This window comes from Rhagoletis zephyria, unplaced genomic scaffold, assembly GCF_001687245.7.
Source record: "Rhagoletis zephyria isolate East Lansing unplaced genomic scaffold, Rhagoletis_zephyria_1.1 Rzeph_scaffold_08479, whole genome shotgun sequence".
NCBI classification, from domain to species: Eukaryota; Metazoa; Arthropoda; class Insecta; order Diptera; family Tephritidae; genus Rhagoletis; species Rhagoletis zephyria.
Window position 1 is genome coordinate 6,952 of NW_016165559.1, and position 16,043 is coordinate 22,994.

At 34.5% G+C, this 16,043-nt stretch overlaps 1 long non-coding RNA gene across 1 annotated transcript; it reads left to right on the forward strand.

The window, feature by feature from the left end:
• The first annotated feature begins 962 nt into the window (after window positions 1-962).
• Window positions 963-12,558, forward strand: LOC108375075 (uncharacterized). Its single transcript, XR_001849126.1, has 2 exons — window positions 963-1,005; window positions 12,507-12,558. It is a non-coding gene; the product is annotated as an uncharacterized LOC108375075 (long non-coding RNA).
• Window positions 12,559-16,043: the final 3,485 nt, after the last annotated feature.

A 16,043-nucleotide genomic window follows, 5' to 3' on the forward strand; every position in this document is an offset into this window, starting at 1 on the left:
ACTGCGATATTTTAGTAACTACTGAAGATTATTCACTCAAAATTGATATTTACAATAAGTTTGAGACGAAAAATAAGAATATTATAAATTTTTGGAAAATGGGCGTAGCCACGCCTACTTATGGTTACATGTGTATATCTTTGTAACCGCTGCACCAATTTCTTCCAAACTTAGCACAGTTGTTGACCTTGGTATAGCATACGAAATGGCCTAAAATTTTTAAAATATAACAATAACCACGCCCACATCCCATACAACGGTAATTTAGAGAAATACGAAATCTTCGGTAAATCAGTAAATAATAAAGCTAGTTTATTCGATTTTGATGCTTGAAACAATTCTTTACCAAGAAATACGTTTATAATAAAATTTTTGGAAATGGGCGTGGCACCGCCCACTTACGATCATATATATTTATCTCGGTAACCGTTTCACCAATTTGTACCAAACTCGGTGTGGTTATTGTACTTGCCACATAGAAGCAAAACGCTGAAAATTATTGAAATCGGATTAAAATTACGGCCGCTTTTCATATAAGGGTAAATTTCAGAAATGCTTGAAACTTCAGGATTTCGAAATTTAAGGACGCTAATTTACTCAAAATTGATACACCCCGGCTTACCATGTAGCGGTATCTTTCGGAAAGGTGAAAAACGTATATTTAATACTTGCGCCGGGCGCCGGCTCCGCGCGAACTTAGACTTTCTTACTTGTTATTCATAAAAGCTCCGTTTTTGGAGGTATTTTCAAATCGGTCCAGCTCACTTAAATCTTAATATTTTTCCGAAATATTTTGGTGAACGTCTTAAAATATAATAAGTTTTGTAATCCTGGCGGAAAAACTGCAACATTTTTTGGTGATGCAGTCTAATGTACATACATGAAAACATTACTGTCCATAAGTACATACATATGTCCATCAGTATGTACCAGGGACGTGAACCGGATGAAAAATTTCGAACCGGTTCGAACCGTTTTTGCACTTTTGGATTGGTTCGTCAAAGCGTTTTTTTTTGGTCTTTGAACCGGGGTTTCGGTTCGGTTCAACGGTTCGAAAAACAAAAAAATAACGAGCAAGTTTAAGTGTCAAGTGTCAAGTGCAACAACGGGCAAGGTTAAGGGTCAAGTGTCTGTCAAATGTGATGGGTTTGCCTTTACATTTGATATTGTCACATGTTAAACAAACATGGTAGGTATTACCATGTTTAACAAGAAGAAAAAAGTGGGTACATTTATCTATAGAAAATTGGTTGAAACGAACCTTTAAACCTTTATAGAAAGTGGTTCAGTTTTCGGTCCGGATCAAACATTTATGGAAAATTTGGGTTCGGTTAATGGTTCACTTAATTAATAGAAAAAAGCGGTCTTCCGGTTCAAAACCGGTTCACGTACCTGGTATGTACATCAACGAAGCCCGTTTGCTTAATCATAAATATGTCCATACAAACATATGTACATACAGTGACGGGCAAAACTGTAACATGGTGTAACACTTTTTAATTCAGCCATCGCTATATTTCCAAGTTCTAAAGACTTTCATCCTTTTGTTGTATATTCTTGTTGGTACATCCCTTCTCCCTCTCTCATAGCGATTTGAAGTCAATACAACAACAATAAAAAAACCAGCTGAAAAAAATGTAAATTAATGCAGATGTTACAGTTTTGCACTCATACATTTTTAAGAACTTTTTAAACATTTTCACGAAAAAAAGAACTACTAACACAATGTTCTTTCTCTCTCTCTTCTTTCTCTCTTTTTCTTGTTTCAGTTCCTGGATACGATTTGGCATACCTTATTTTTATCTTTGTAAAAATTCTGGAGGTATATCCTTAGTTTGCTTTCACAGCTCATGTACTCGATTTTACGGACTTGGATACTTAGTAAGCTGTGCTTTTAGTTGTTTTCGCAAATTCTCAATGAGATTCATGTCCGCGGATTGTGGAGGTCATTTGGCTTTTGTATCCAGTCTTTTCGAATATGTGCAGTGTGTTTTGGGTGATTTTTCAGCAGAAACTCTCATTTTTTGACTACATCTTGCAAATTTTGTTGAAATATGAACAGATACTGTTCCTCACGCATAATGTGTACTAACAGACCAAGAAAATTTTTGAAATACAACCCCAAACTATTATTAACCGACCACTGTTGTTCACAGTTTGCCTTACATGCTGCGCATGGGCTTAATTTGGGTCTTTGACCCAATACCATACCCGGCCATCTGATTGAAAGCGATTAATTTAGTCTTGTCGGACCAAATAACCTTCAATTGAAACTTAACAAGTAAGAGCAGCGCTGTCTTCGGCTATGCCGAAGACTTCATACCTTTAATGAACATCTGAAAATTTTACTTTAACAGAAAAAAAATAAAAAATAAATAAAAAATTATATATTCGCAGCATACATGGATAGAGGGGAGACACATATATAAAAAACCATATCCAAACAATCAGTGGTATGGAAGATATACCTTATATAGCACCAATCTAAGTGATTTTCACTGCTTTGTGACCGGAAACACAATTTAATAGGCTTAGCTTCCTACATAAAGGAGATATATCGCAAAAACTGGTATCTGAAAAATCATTGGTATAAGAGATAAAGCTTATACAGCATAGATTTTTACGATTTTCTCAGTAGATTTTGTATTATTATTTATAAAATAGCTTCCGAAATTTATCGGTTTTAGTTGTCCAAATAAAGGAGTTTTCCAGTAAAATCCCATATCTGAACCATCAGTTGTATGGTGGCAATAAATAGGTTATAGTGACCCGATCTTTGTTAATTTTACTGTAAAATTTCTGTTGATAATGAGTGAAAATAGTGCAAAATTTCATGTTTCTAGCTGCATATATGGAGAAGTTATAACAAAGAATCTCATATCTGAACAATCAGTTGTATGGAGGCTATAGGTTATAGCGGCCCGATCTTCGCCATTTTCACTGTAAGTATTTTTTTGATAATGGGTGGAAGTATTGTGAAATTTCATGTTCCCAGCTGCATAGATGGAGGAGTTACAACGAAAAATCGTATATCTGAACAATCAGTTGTATGGGAGCTATAGGTTATAGTGACCCGATCTTAGTAATTTTCACTCCAAGTTTTCTGTTGATAATGGGTGGAAGCACTGCAAAATTTCATGTTCCTAGCTGCATAAATGGAGCAGTTATAACGAAAAATCTCATATTTGAATTATCGGTTGTATGATAGCTATATGTTATAGTGGTCCGATTCTTTCGGTTCCGACAAACGATTAATACATTATAAAAATACACCCACCTACCAAATTTGATCCGGATATCTCGAAAACTGAGAGACTAGATTGCATACAAACAGACAGACAGACGGACAGACGGACAGACGGACATGGCTAAATCAACTCAGCTCGACGTTCTGATCATATAAGTATACATTTTAATGGGTCTATCTCTTTTTGTTCTGGTACTTACAAACATCGGACCAAAGTTATAATACCATTTCATGCTCATGAAAGGTATAANAATCTATTGGAATTATTTCGGCTATTTTTCTAGTACTACTATTATTCTACAAAATGCCGAGTCCTGGAATCTAACATTTGAAGGGTAAGAATAGTACTAAATAGCATAGAGCAAACAAAATAAGCCATTAAAGCCGTTTTTCGTGAAATTAAACGCGAAAAACTCAACAACTTGGCGCAATTCTAAGATCGAGTTCGAGTTCTACGCAGAAAATTACTTCGGAAACGACCTACGGCTGCACAGCATCAGAAACTTTGCAATCTGTGTTCATAATTATCATGTTCTTAATTTCTTTGAATTACTTGTCACATCACAAGACTACTGAGATCATGCTACTTATTGCATAAAACACACTAAAAGCGACTTAAATACCTAATTATAATCTTATCGCTAAACGTATATCGCACAGGTAACGTAACAGTATTTTTCTGTAACGTACCAGTCCGAATATTTTTTACAAATATTGACCTCAAAATTAATTTTATCGGTTCAATCAATACGTAGTTCTTGAATTCCATCCTGAGCTAGGAAACTGTGTACCAACTTTTAAAACAATAATATTAGGAGAGCAGACTTTTTCAATAATATAAGTACTTCCAAAAATTGTACTTCCAAAAATTGTAATGCAACAGTCCACTGCTGAAACATTCATAACTCCTAAACCACAGGAGTTACAATATAGGTTTGGTATGAATTAAATAATGCCACATACTTATGCTTTCAGATACAAAAAGAAAAATTATCCGAAAATTGTATTCTCGCGAGTTTCAGCGGTATTTAAAAATCAGTGTGAGCCAAAATGTAATGTAACAGTCCGCGTTTTGGGCCATATGTATATTTCTTGGAAGCGGCAGAGCTGAAATGCGCAATGAGTTCGTTCATACATATATATGTGTGTATGTACATACATACGTGCATTCAAACATACATATGTATTTCTTTTTTCCCCTTCTCTATACTATCTATATCTTCCTTCTCACTCATGTAACATTTTCAGTTTTAAAAATTTCACNTTCTTGGAAGCGGCAGAGCTGAAATGCGCAATGAGTTCGTTCATACATATATATGTGGGTATGTACATACATACGTGAATTCAAACATACATATGTATTTCTTTTTTCCCCTTCTCTATACTATCTATATCTTCCTTCTCACTCATGTAACATTTTCAGTTTTAAAAATTTCACTCTCCATTTTTGCGATGCCGCCGCCTAAGAAGTTTCACTTCAAAAATGTGAAGCTTTTAGTTCACAAGGACGAATAGGTATTGAAAATGTCCTTTTATTAATGCTACTTTTTTAAGATAATAAAGCTAGAAGGGTGAAACTCGAGGATTTGGTCGTGTCTGTATTAGTCCTTAATATAATTTTTTGTAATATACTTATTGCAATTTTTTAAGGACAAGGACAAAATCTTAAAAAGGCATTTTCCATACCCATACCTCCTTACGCACAAAAAATTTAATCGGTTGTAATTCTACAGAATCTCTTTATACCCTTATCGTTATTCTACATTGCACTGAATGTGTAAAAGAAATTTTCACCCTTATTCTGGAACCCGAACTTTCGTAATTCGTAGTTCGTAGTTCCGTTACGAAAAACGAGAAATCGACATGCTGCAACCCTTGCGGCGTAGAGTATATGCTGTGGCGATTGCCTATCGCATTGCATTTCTCTTTCGCATCGCATTACAGAGTAGCCCCCAGTTATTTATCGAAGTCAGCTGTATGCAGAAAAACAAAGTGGAAAGGAGTTAAAAAACCTCATCAAGTGCTTATTTATAGTGAGATTTTTTGATTTTAAATATTTACAGAAAATGGTGGATTCTATTGCATTTGCAATTGTAGCAGCGGAGTAAAAGCTATGCGGACCTGTCGGGCATATTTACTATAGGCACATCTAGGTACGTCAGCTTCTTCTTGAAATATTGGACCACAAGCCATAACTCCTATTATGCCTGAAGAACTGGTTCTCAATCCAGTTAATGCAATATGAGCTTCTGGCAAGCCATTAAAAATATGTATTTTGTTGGGGTGCTGTTACGCAGACGATCATACGATCTCTGGTGACAAATTGTTGTTGCTTTCACTGCACAATGAAAAATTTGAGGGAGAGAGAGAGAACTGAACTGCATGACCAGCAGTGCTCGAACAGAAAAATTCAGATTTTTATAAAAACCCGCTAGAGAAAGCAACAACAATTGGTGACCAGAGATCATATGNACTGAACTGCATGACCAGCAGTGCTCGAATAGAAAAATCCAGATTTTTATAAAAACCCGCTAGAGAAAGCAACAACAATTGGTGACCAGAGATCAGATGATCGTCTGCGTAACAGCGCCCTTGGGTTCACCACCCGTTGCGTTTGCTTCCACCTTCGGCCGCGCTTAGGGATTATAACCCTTACTATGTAGAATTCAGCTTTCTTTATTGCCGAAGAGGGGCGGAAGCCATTTCTTGTGCATATAATAACTCCGCCTACGCCATCCAGAGTATTTTTTCACAGAACCCACATCGAAATTTACAAAAAAATGCATAGTAAAAACCGTTTTTAGACCCAAGCGCACTTGTGCACAAGGGTATTACAACATTGTTCACATAGCGGTTGTTTGTAACAGGCAAAACGAATAAATATAGACAAACCTACCAGTGATCGGACTTTAAAAAAATTCTGTGTGGTAGAATCTGGAAAAAAAATGTGGTAGATTTCAAAAAGATGTGGTAGATCTCTGGGTTTGGATCAAACTTTGTACAAAAATTAAAAAGAATCTGTAAGGTTTCACCAAAATAGCAAACTTTTTAATTAGACTCTGAAAAAAAAAAATATTTTAGTATAATAAAAGTGCAAGATTGAAGTTGCTAAAAATAGCGTTGAGTTTTGACAATTTTTTTCATTGACGATGCATAGCAGCTCCTTTCATATTGAGATATTTTTCGAACATATTTTAAGAGATCTCTGCAACTTTATGGAGTGCTGCCGTTTTTTTTATCACATCACGAAGTAGCGAACAAATGTGGCACGTTCCAGCCACTAAACAGCTAATTGGGATTTGTCGATTTTGACAATTCTCAAGTAAAAGTAAACAACTCCTCAGAAACCTTAGATGCACTTAAATTTGCTAATACTTTCACAAAAATCGCCGTTTTTTAAACATTTTCGCTATTAATTCCTGTTATAGATCATATATTATGCAATTTAACACAATAAAACCACGTTTCCTGCCGAAAAATTAATTACTGAGAAAATTTGCTATTTTACAGTTTAGTTTATCCTCCCATTCGGCTTTGTTTACTTTTACTTGAGAAATTTCATCGTCGCCGGAATCTTGTATTATATTATTCCTGTTACCATATAGTGTTTAGTGTAAGACAATTTTTGCCCTTAAGATTAAGAAAATTATGTCAAGCAAAAATAAAACTACTCAAAAACGNTAGTGCACCAATTTCTTCCAAACTTGGTTTAGTTGATGATTGCAACAACTCTTTACCAAGAAATACGTTTATGATAAAATTTTGGAAAATGGGCGTGGCANCAATTTAACACAATAAAACCACGTTTCCTGCCGAAAAATTAATTACTGAGAAAATTTGCTATTTTACAGTTTAGTTTATCCTCCCATTCGGCTTTGTTTACTTTTACTTGAGAAATTTCATCGTCGCCGGAATCTTGTATTATATTATTCCTGTTACCATATAGTGTTTAGTGTAAGACAATTTTTGCCCTTAAGATTAAGAAAATTATGTCAAGCAAAAATAAAACTACTCAAAAACGCGAACATGTGGTAGATTTCAGACCTTGAGTGGTAAATGTGGTAGATGCTCAAAAAAGTGGCAGATCTACCACAATGTAGTAGAAGTCCGATCACTGAAACCTATACATAAATGCTCAGAGTGAAGGAGAAATCGATTAAGCGGTGACTGTCTGTCCGTCCGTCCGTCAGTCTGTGCACACGATAACTCGAGTAAAAATTGAGATATCTTAACGAAACTTGGTACGTGCACTTCTTTCGGGCATAGGACAGATGGTATTGAAAATCGGACAATAATCACTCCTACTTCCCATATAACGGTAATTTTCAGAAATACGAAAACTGCGATATTTTAGTAACTACTGAAGATAATTCACTCAAAATTGATATTTACAATAATTTTTAGACGAAAAATAAGAATATTATAAATTAGTGGAAAATGGGCTTAGCCACGCTCACTTATGGTTACATGTGTATATCTTGGTAACCGCTGCACCAATTTCTTCCAAACTTGGCACAGTTGTTNTTATGGTTACATGTGTATATCTTGGTGACTAGTGCACCAATTTCTTCCAAACTTGGTTTAGTTGATGATTGCAACAACTCTTTACCAAGAAATACGTTTATGATAAAATTTTGGAAAATGGGCGTGGCACCGCCCGCTTATGATCACATATATGTATCTCGGTAACCGGTCTATCAATTTGTACCAAACTCGGTATGGTTATTGTGCTTGCCATACAAAAGCAAAAAGTTGAAAATTATTGAAATCTGACTAAAATTACGGCCGCTTTTCATATAACGGCCTATTTCAGAAATGCTTGAAATTTCCCTATTTCGAAATTTAGGGACGCTAATTTCGAAAAGGTGAAAAACGTGTATTTAAAACTTGCGCCGGGTTTTAATGTTCGGCTCCGCCCGAACTTAGACTTTCTTACTTGTTAGTCTTAATTTTCCCAATCGAATGACACTGACAAAATACTTTTTAATAGTAATAACTTCCCTAAACACTTATTGGTACGGTGTTGCGTTAAAATTCAGCTAAACTGTTAAAGATTATGAGTTTATTACGCTTTAAGGTGAAATTAGTCAAGAACGCAGAACTTATACTTAAACGCTGTCTTTATACGCAGAATTTTGTCGATTACTGGAGCCCTCAGTTTTGCTTGCTACAGTGTTGCCACTGATCAATGCCTCTTCATAAACTTACCTCGTCACTACTACAATTTTTCGTGCTATAATAGATGCTAGCTAAATATAAACTACTAGTTTTTCAACAAAAAAACTTATTCGTTAGTAAATTTCAAATATATTAAACGTATTTTGAATAGGGACTTATAACTTTTTTACCATCTGCAAGTGGCACCTATCTATAGATGGAAGAAATCAGCTGAATTCCGCAGATTTCAGCGCTACGGGCTACAACTACAGGAAAATTCTGCTGTGTTGAGTTTTAATTTACATGGCGCTCTGGTAAGACAGATCGTGTCAGCTGACTCGGGTTTACTTACCGGTAGGTTTACGTTCTTGACTAGCTTCACCTTTAATTTGTATACTTCTTGCCTGCCATAAATCAGCAACGGATAAACTTTCTAATAATGGCATATCCTCTAAAAAAATCCATAGTAAGAAGAACATCGATGTTTTCAAAAAAATATTATATTATTATTATTATATTTATTATTATTATCCGATGGTTTTGCAGCTCTATTGGGATGCTGACTGAACTATGTACATATCTGGACGGATGTGCTGTAGGCAATGGAATTTATACGTTGAGACCTGTATGTGCATGTCAGTAAAATTATAAAAATGGTTGTTTTGTGTGTGATAGTTTCACATCAGATAGTAACAACAGAAAATATTGAACTTAATTTAAATATATTATATCTTATGTATATTTTTTTAGTTTTAGACTCACATATATTAAAAATTCCAGTCAATGCTATAACTACCACTTGAGCTTCGAAATCACATCAGAAGCTCACAAATTAGAACCACTTTGTAATTGGGGTGGTTCGAATTTTCGAATAGTACTAATTTCTGGATTTTTTAAACGATAATTAAAGCAAAATAAATATACATATGTAATTTAGAGTATTTTTGTTGGTGTTTAATTTATTCTATTACCCTGGATTGTTTTTTGTTAGTTGTTTAAGTGATGATATTACGACATTCAGCTAAGTGCAAACCTTTTGCTTTCGTTTCTTCATAAGTCTTGGATACAGCATCCAGAATCCATTATTTCTTGGATTTTATGCAGCTGATTGCGGACTTCGCAACATTAAAATCACTAGCTAGGTTATTTAAAATGTGTACCTTTTGTCCCAAAGTGCTGCTTTGAAAACAAAACCCATATAATTTTTATAAACAAACACATATGTTTGTATCTATGTTCAATGCTGCAAAATATTTAGTTCTAATAACTGGAAGCTTATAATTTCTGATAGCTTAAATTCGTTCGTTTCTGCTGTAATACCAGCATAATATTGTGCTTAAAAATTTATATTATTCTCAACTAAGTATGATATTACACTTACATTTGGTTATTAAATAACTCATATTTATATATATTTTATCGCGTAAAGTGAAATATACTAAATAACTTTTTCAAATCATGGGGCACAATTCACCACAGTAATGGCGTTTTAGTTTCTACAAAAAATGTTGCCTTCTCATCGCCCTCTTCTTGGTGTTTGTGCGTATAGGGCAAAGAGTAGATTACATTTTCCGGTAGAAACGAAATCGGCATAATAATACATTCCCACTGCACTGAAATCTGATATTTCGACTTCGAAATCTTAAAAACCTGTCTAAGTGTTTCCACCGCGCTTTCTTTGGATTTCGTTGACATTTGCTAATTAGTGTGTGTTTTTATGTGCGTTTGTTTATGTAGAGAATCTTAGGTCCCTGAAGTAATCAATACAACATTCACCGCTTGGTTTGACACATATGCTATAATTTAGTGATTATTTGTTGCCAATTTATGCCGCTAAAAGAAATTTAGTGCCCTGTAAATTTTGGAAAAAACACGTAGTAGACATCTCTTCAGCTGAAGTAAGCACTACACTATCAATATTTCTGGAACCAAAAAGCGCATATACTTCTACCTTACGGCATAATTTAGTGCTTATTTAGTGCTATTTTATGCCGCGAAATTTTTTTTTGCTATATACATTTTGGTATAAACATTAGTAGCCATCCCTCCAGCTGAAGTAAGCACTACACTATCAATATCTCTGGAACCAAAAAGCATACACTTTACGGTATAATTTAGTGTTTATCTAGTGCCAATTTATACCGCTAAAAAAATTTAGTTCTCTGTAAATTTTGATAAAAGCATGTAGTAGCCATCTCTTCAGCTGAAGTAAGCACTACACTATCAGTATCCCTGGAACCAAAAAGCGCCTATACTTATGGTGACCATCCATCCTGTATTATACGGGACAGTCCTCTTTTTTCGTCCTTTGTCCTGGTAATTATTTACGCCAAATGTTCTGTATTTCTTTTAGAGTCCTGTATTTGTCCCGTATTCGGAATTTTGGCGCCTTAACAGCTCATAAAAATGATATGCCTATGAACCAGGGGGCCAATTCTGGTTCTATGAAATTGTGAAATGAAAATGAAAAATTCAATGTCAGTGAAAATTTAATTTTTTCATTTTATCGTTTCGTTATATCATTTAAAGCGATTGTCGATCATTAAAGTCTATTCCGTCAACATCTAGCAAGTAATTATTTAATAAATTATAGTGACTTTAAGACAATGATATTCTTTATCACGAGATGATGGTTTTGAGAAAAATGCCCAACTTTTCTTTTTCACAGCCACAAAAATTTGTAAAAAAAAGTTTTCACAGTGAAAACTTTTTGACAAATTAATTATTTTATATTTGAAAGCAGAATCGTAATTTTATGGGAAGTGATGAAAAATGTTTTCACTTCACGTTTTCACAGAACAAGAATTGGCCCCCAGTTTTTACACCCGAGCGCACTTGTGCACAAGGGTATTATAACTTTGTTCACATAATGGTTGTTTGTAACAGGCAAAACGAATCGAGATTGATATAGACAAATGTATACATAAATGATCAGAATGAAAAGAGAAATCGATTAATCTGTCCGTCCGTCCGTCTGTGCATACGATAGCTCGAGTAAAAATTGAGATAACTTAACGAAACTTGGTACGTGCACTTCCTTCTGGCGCAGGACGGATGGTATTGAAAATGGGCAAAATCGGACAATAACCACGCCTACCTCCCATATAACGGTAATTTTCAGAAATACGAAAACTCCGATATTTTAGTAACTACTGAAGATTATTCACTCAAAATTGATATTTACAATAAGTTTGAGACGAAAAATAAGAGTGTTGTAAATTTTTGGAAAATGGGCGTAGCCACGCCCACTTATGGTTACATGTGTATATCTTTGTAACCGCTGCACCAATTTCTTCCAAACTTGGCACAGTTGTTGACCTTGGTATGGCATACGAAATGGCCGAAATTTTTTAAAATCGAACAATAACCACGCCCACATCCCATACAACGTTAATTTAGAGAAATACGAAATCTTCGATAAATCAGTAAATAGTAAAGCTAATTTATTCGAGATTGATGCTTGAAACAATTCTTTACCAAGAAATACGTTTATAATAAAATTTTTGAAAATGGGCGTGGCACCGCCCACTTATGATCATATATATTTATCTCGGTAACCGTTTTACCAATTTGTACCAAACTCGGTTTGGTTAATTTACTTGCCACATAGAAGCAAAACTCTGAAAATTATTGAAATCGGATTAAAATTACGTCCGCTTTTCATATAACGGTAAATTTCAGAAATGCTTGCATTTTCAGTATTTCGAAATTTAAGGACGCTAATTTACTCAAAATTGATTCACCCCGGCTTACCATGTAGCTTTCGGAAAGGTGAAAAACGTATATTTAATACTAGCGCCAGGTATTTAATGTTCGGCTCCGCGCGAACTTAGACTTTCTTACTTGTTATTCATAAAAAACTCCATTTTTGGAGGTATTTTAAAATCGGTCCAGCTCACTTAAATCTTAATATATTTCCGAAATATTTTGGTGGACGTCTTAAAATATAATAAGTTTTGTAATCCTGGCGGAAAAACTGCAACATTTTTGGGTGATGCAGTCTAATGTACATACATGAAAACATTGCTGTCCATAAGTGCATACATATGTCCATCAGTATGTACCAGGGACGTGAACCGGATTTTGGATTGATTCGTCAAAGCGTTTTTTTGGTCTTTGAACCGGGGTTTCGGTTCGGTTCAACGGTTCGAAAATCAAAAAAATAACGAGCAAGTTTAAGTGTCAAGTGTCAAGTGCAACAACGGGCAAGGTCAAGGGTCAAGTGTCTGTCAAATGGGATGGGTTTGCCTTTACATTTGATATTGTCACATGGTAAACAAACATGGTAGGTATTACCATGTTTAACAAGAAGAAAAAAAGTGGGTACATTTATCTGTTGAAAATTGGTTGAAACGAACCTTTAAACCTTTATAGAAAGTGGTTCAGTTTTCGGTCCGGATCAAACATTTATGGAAAATTTGGGTTCGGTTAATGGTTCACTTAATTAATAGAAAAAAGCGGTCTTCCGGTTCAAAACCGGTTCACGTACCTGGTATGTACATCAACGAAGCCCGTTTGCTTAATCATAAATNGAATCATGGGAGTTTTTCTTTTCTTTAAAAGAAGAATAATGTACCTTTACCATCCTTTCATATTTTAAGAGAAATTATCTCTGGCTAGTTTTATATTAAAAACCAACAATAACGTACGCGACAATTTTTCTCGTAAGTAATAAAATGTATTTATTGAGAACTCTTCTCGCCACCGTTTCATTGTTTTACAACTATTCTAAATAGTTTAAATGGAAAATTTGCAATTAACATTGGTTTTGATGTATTTGATTGAAATTTTCGTACTTACAATAACGTATGCGACAAACTTTAAAGGGTAATAAAATATATTTTTACTTCGGTTGGAAAGAAAATTTTACTGTATATCTTTAACTAGAAGAATTCTCGCTTAAGAATTGTAATCTGCATTACCAGCGACGCCAATGTACAAATGANGCCAATATACAAATGACATAACGTACGCGACATTAGAATACTATCAGAAGCAAATCANAGCGACGCCAATGTACAAATGACATAACGTACGCGACATTAGAATACTATCAGAAGCAAATCAAAAAATTACCGTTATTCGAGCTCTAACTTCTCATTTTTCTCATTTTTATAGTTAGTTGTTATTGCAAATTTGATTTTAAGATGTAATTGTAATGTTTCAAATCTCTTAATTTAGTTTATAGGAAAGAGAAAGTAGTTAATTTCATTAGAGAAAACTGAGTCGAAGAGACATTCAGTTTTACTCTTCCATTTTTGAGTTTTAAAATTCCAGTAAGCTGAAATACTTCTATAATATAAAAATTCGAGTATTTTTCTCTTATTAATTCGTCTTAAAAACCTTTTTCAGTTGTTTTTATTTTTTCAATCCTGGTTGACATTTTCATGGAAACACCCATATGTATATTGATTGGAAGCGGCAGAGCTGAAATACGCAATACATATGTATATATGCATATACATACTAGGGATGTTGCGAATGTGGAATTTTAGACATCCGCGGATGCGAATGCGGATGCGGATGTTTAAAAGCTAACATCCGCGGATGCGAATGCGAATGCGGATGTCAAATACAGTGAAAGCTTCAATATGCAGACACCGATGGTCACCTTTTTTGTCCGCCTATGTGAGATGTCCGCTTATAGGAATTTCGTAAAAAATAAAATAAAAAATCATACATAAAAAATTTAAATTGCGGGTTTCTAAACTAAAATAATATTTATTCTTCAATAGAAAGAAACAGGGTGAATTATAAATGAATTCAAATTTATTGCGTTTTCTCTCCTACCGACAACAAACGAAAAGGCAACACTTTTTCTAGAAAAGAAAAAATTTTTGAGTATGGGCTATGTTCTTGTGTACATATACATATCTAGAAGCGCAAGAGTCATTATGTGATTTAGGTATAAAAATGGAAAATTTAGTAATTTTTAATATTTTTTTTATTTAGTACTTGAATTAAAAAACTTGAAACTTTACAAAATTGTAAATTCTTTTCGATTGACGCTGCACCAGTTGAGAGGACTTGATTTTTTTTTGCGGTTCAATAATTCGAGAATGTATCCTCCTGACTTTCATCTTGACAATATAGCATCATGGCAATATCGCTGTTTAAACACCGTTGGGTTCCAATTTGGAGAACCAATTATTTTGGTTGTTTCAGAATTCGAGGAACCTGTTACGACATCAGCGTTTTTCGATTTTAGTTTTTGTACTTAATTTTTAATCCTGTCTTCTGGGTAATAAATTGTTATTTTGTAGGAATGAAAATTTCGAAGAAAATTCTGTTTTGAAAGTCGTGGCTGCCAGCAGAATTAGTTTAAAATCTTGTTATTTTGTAAAAAAGGTACCACGTTTTTTATAAGAATTTTAATTATTGGAATCACGGACGGTAAAGGTCTCAGATTTGCTTAATTGTCGGGTAACCTCTTGGAAAGGTTCACCTGTAATGAACAGCTTACAATTAGCTTTTTTTATTAGTTAGGTGAGCATGGCTTTCCTAGTTTCAGGCAGTCACAATTAATTACTCACCGCTGTCGGTACCATAAGCCATCAAATCCGTTTTGTTGTTCCATTCCATGCGCTCAATGTGTTATAATATATATTTTTTGGGACACTTGCACAATATTTGCATTCGCAAAAGCTCCGCATTGATTATTGCGAATGCGAAAGCGAATGCGAATATTCGCAACAACCCTGGTACATACATACGTGCATTCAAACATACATATGTATATAGGACTCGTACCGTCATGCGCCGCTTTTATATCTTTTTTCCCCCTCTTTATACTATCTATATCTTCCTTCTCACTTATGTAACATTTTCAGTTTTAAAAATTTCACTCTCCTAAGAAGTTTCACTTCAAAAATGTGAAGCTTTTAGTTCACAAGGACGAATAGGTATGTAAAATGTCCTTTTATTAATGCTACTTTTTTAAGATAATAAAGTTAGAAGGGTGAAACTCGAGGATTTGGTCGTGTCTGTATTAGTCCTTAGTAAATTTTTTTGTAATATACTTATTGCAATTTTTTAAGGATATTCAAGGACAAAATTTTAAAAGGGCATTTTCCATACCCATACGTCCTTACGCATCAAAAAATTTAATCGGTTGTAATTCTACAGAATCTCTTTATACCCTTACTAGCAGACCCCGAACTTCGTCCCGCCCAAAATTTTTATATATTTTATTGAAACTTTTTGGTCCAACATTTTCACCAACAATTCACAATTACGATTTTCATTGGCACATTCGTCTGCTAAGATTATGGTTTGGTGGTCATTTGCCGCTTTAAATAACCTACGGAAAGTGTTATATCCGTTCTTGAAATACTCCAGTTGTGCGGCATTTCATAGCACGGTTATTCGCAAAGCGAAATAAATTTTTTCCTCTTCACTCCCTGGCGGCAACAATGACCCGGTTCTATAGTGAATGTCCTAGAAGCTTTACAGTATAGTAGGTGGCAATTTCAAAATGGGTGCGAATCATTGTTCTTTGCCAGTCGCAGGGAAATGCTTGGTATAATTTTTATGGTTAAATTACTGACAGGCTCAATTTCAAGTCCGTCTCTTCTGGCTGATGTAAGCTTTAATGTTCCCTCACGCGTATCAAGACACTTCTGTCCCATATTTCTGAAAG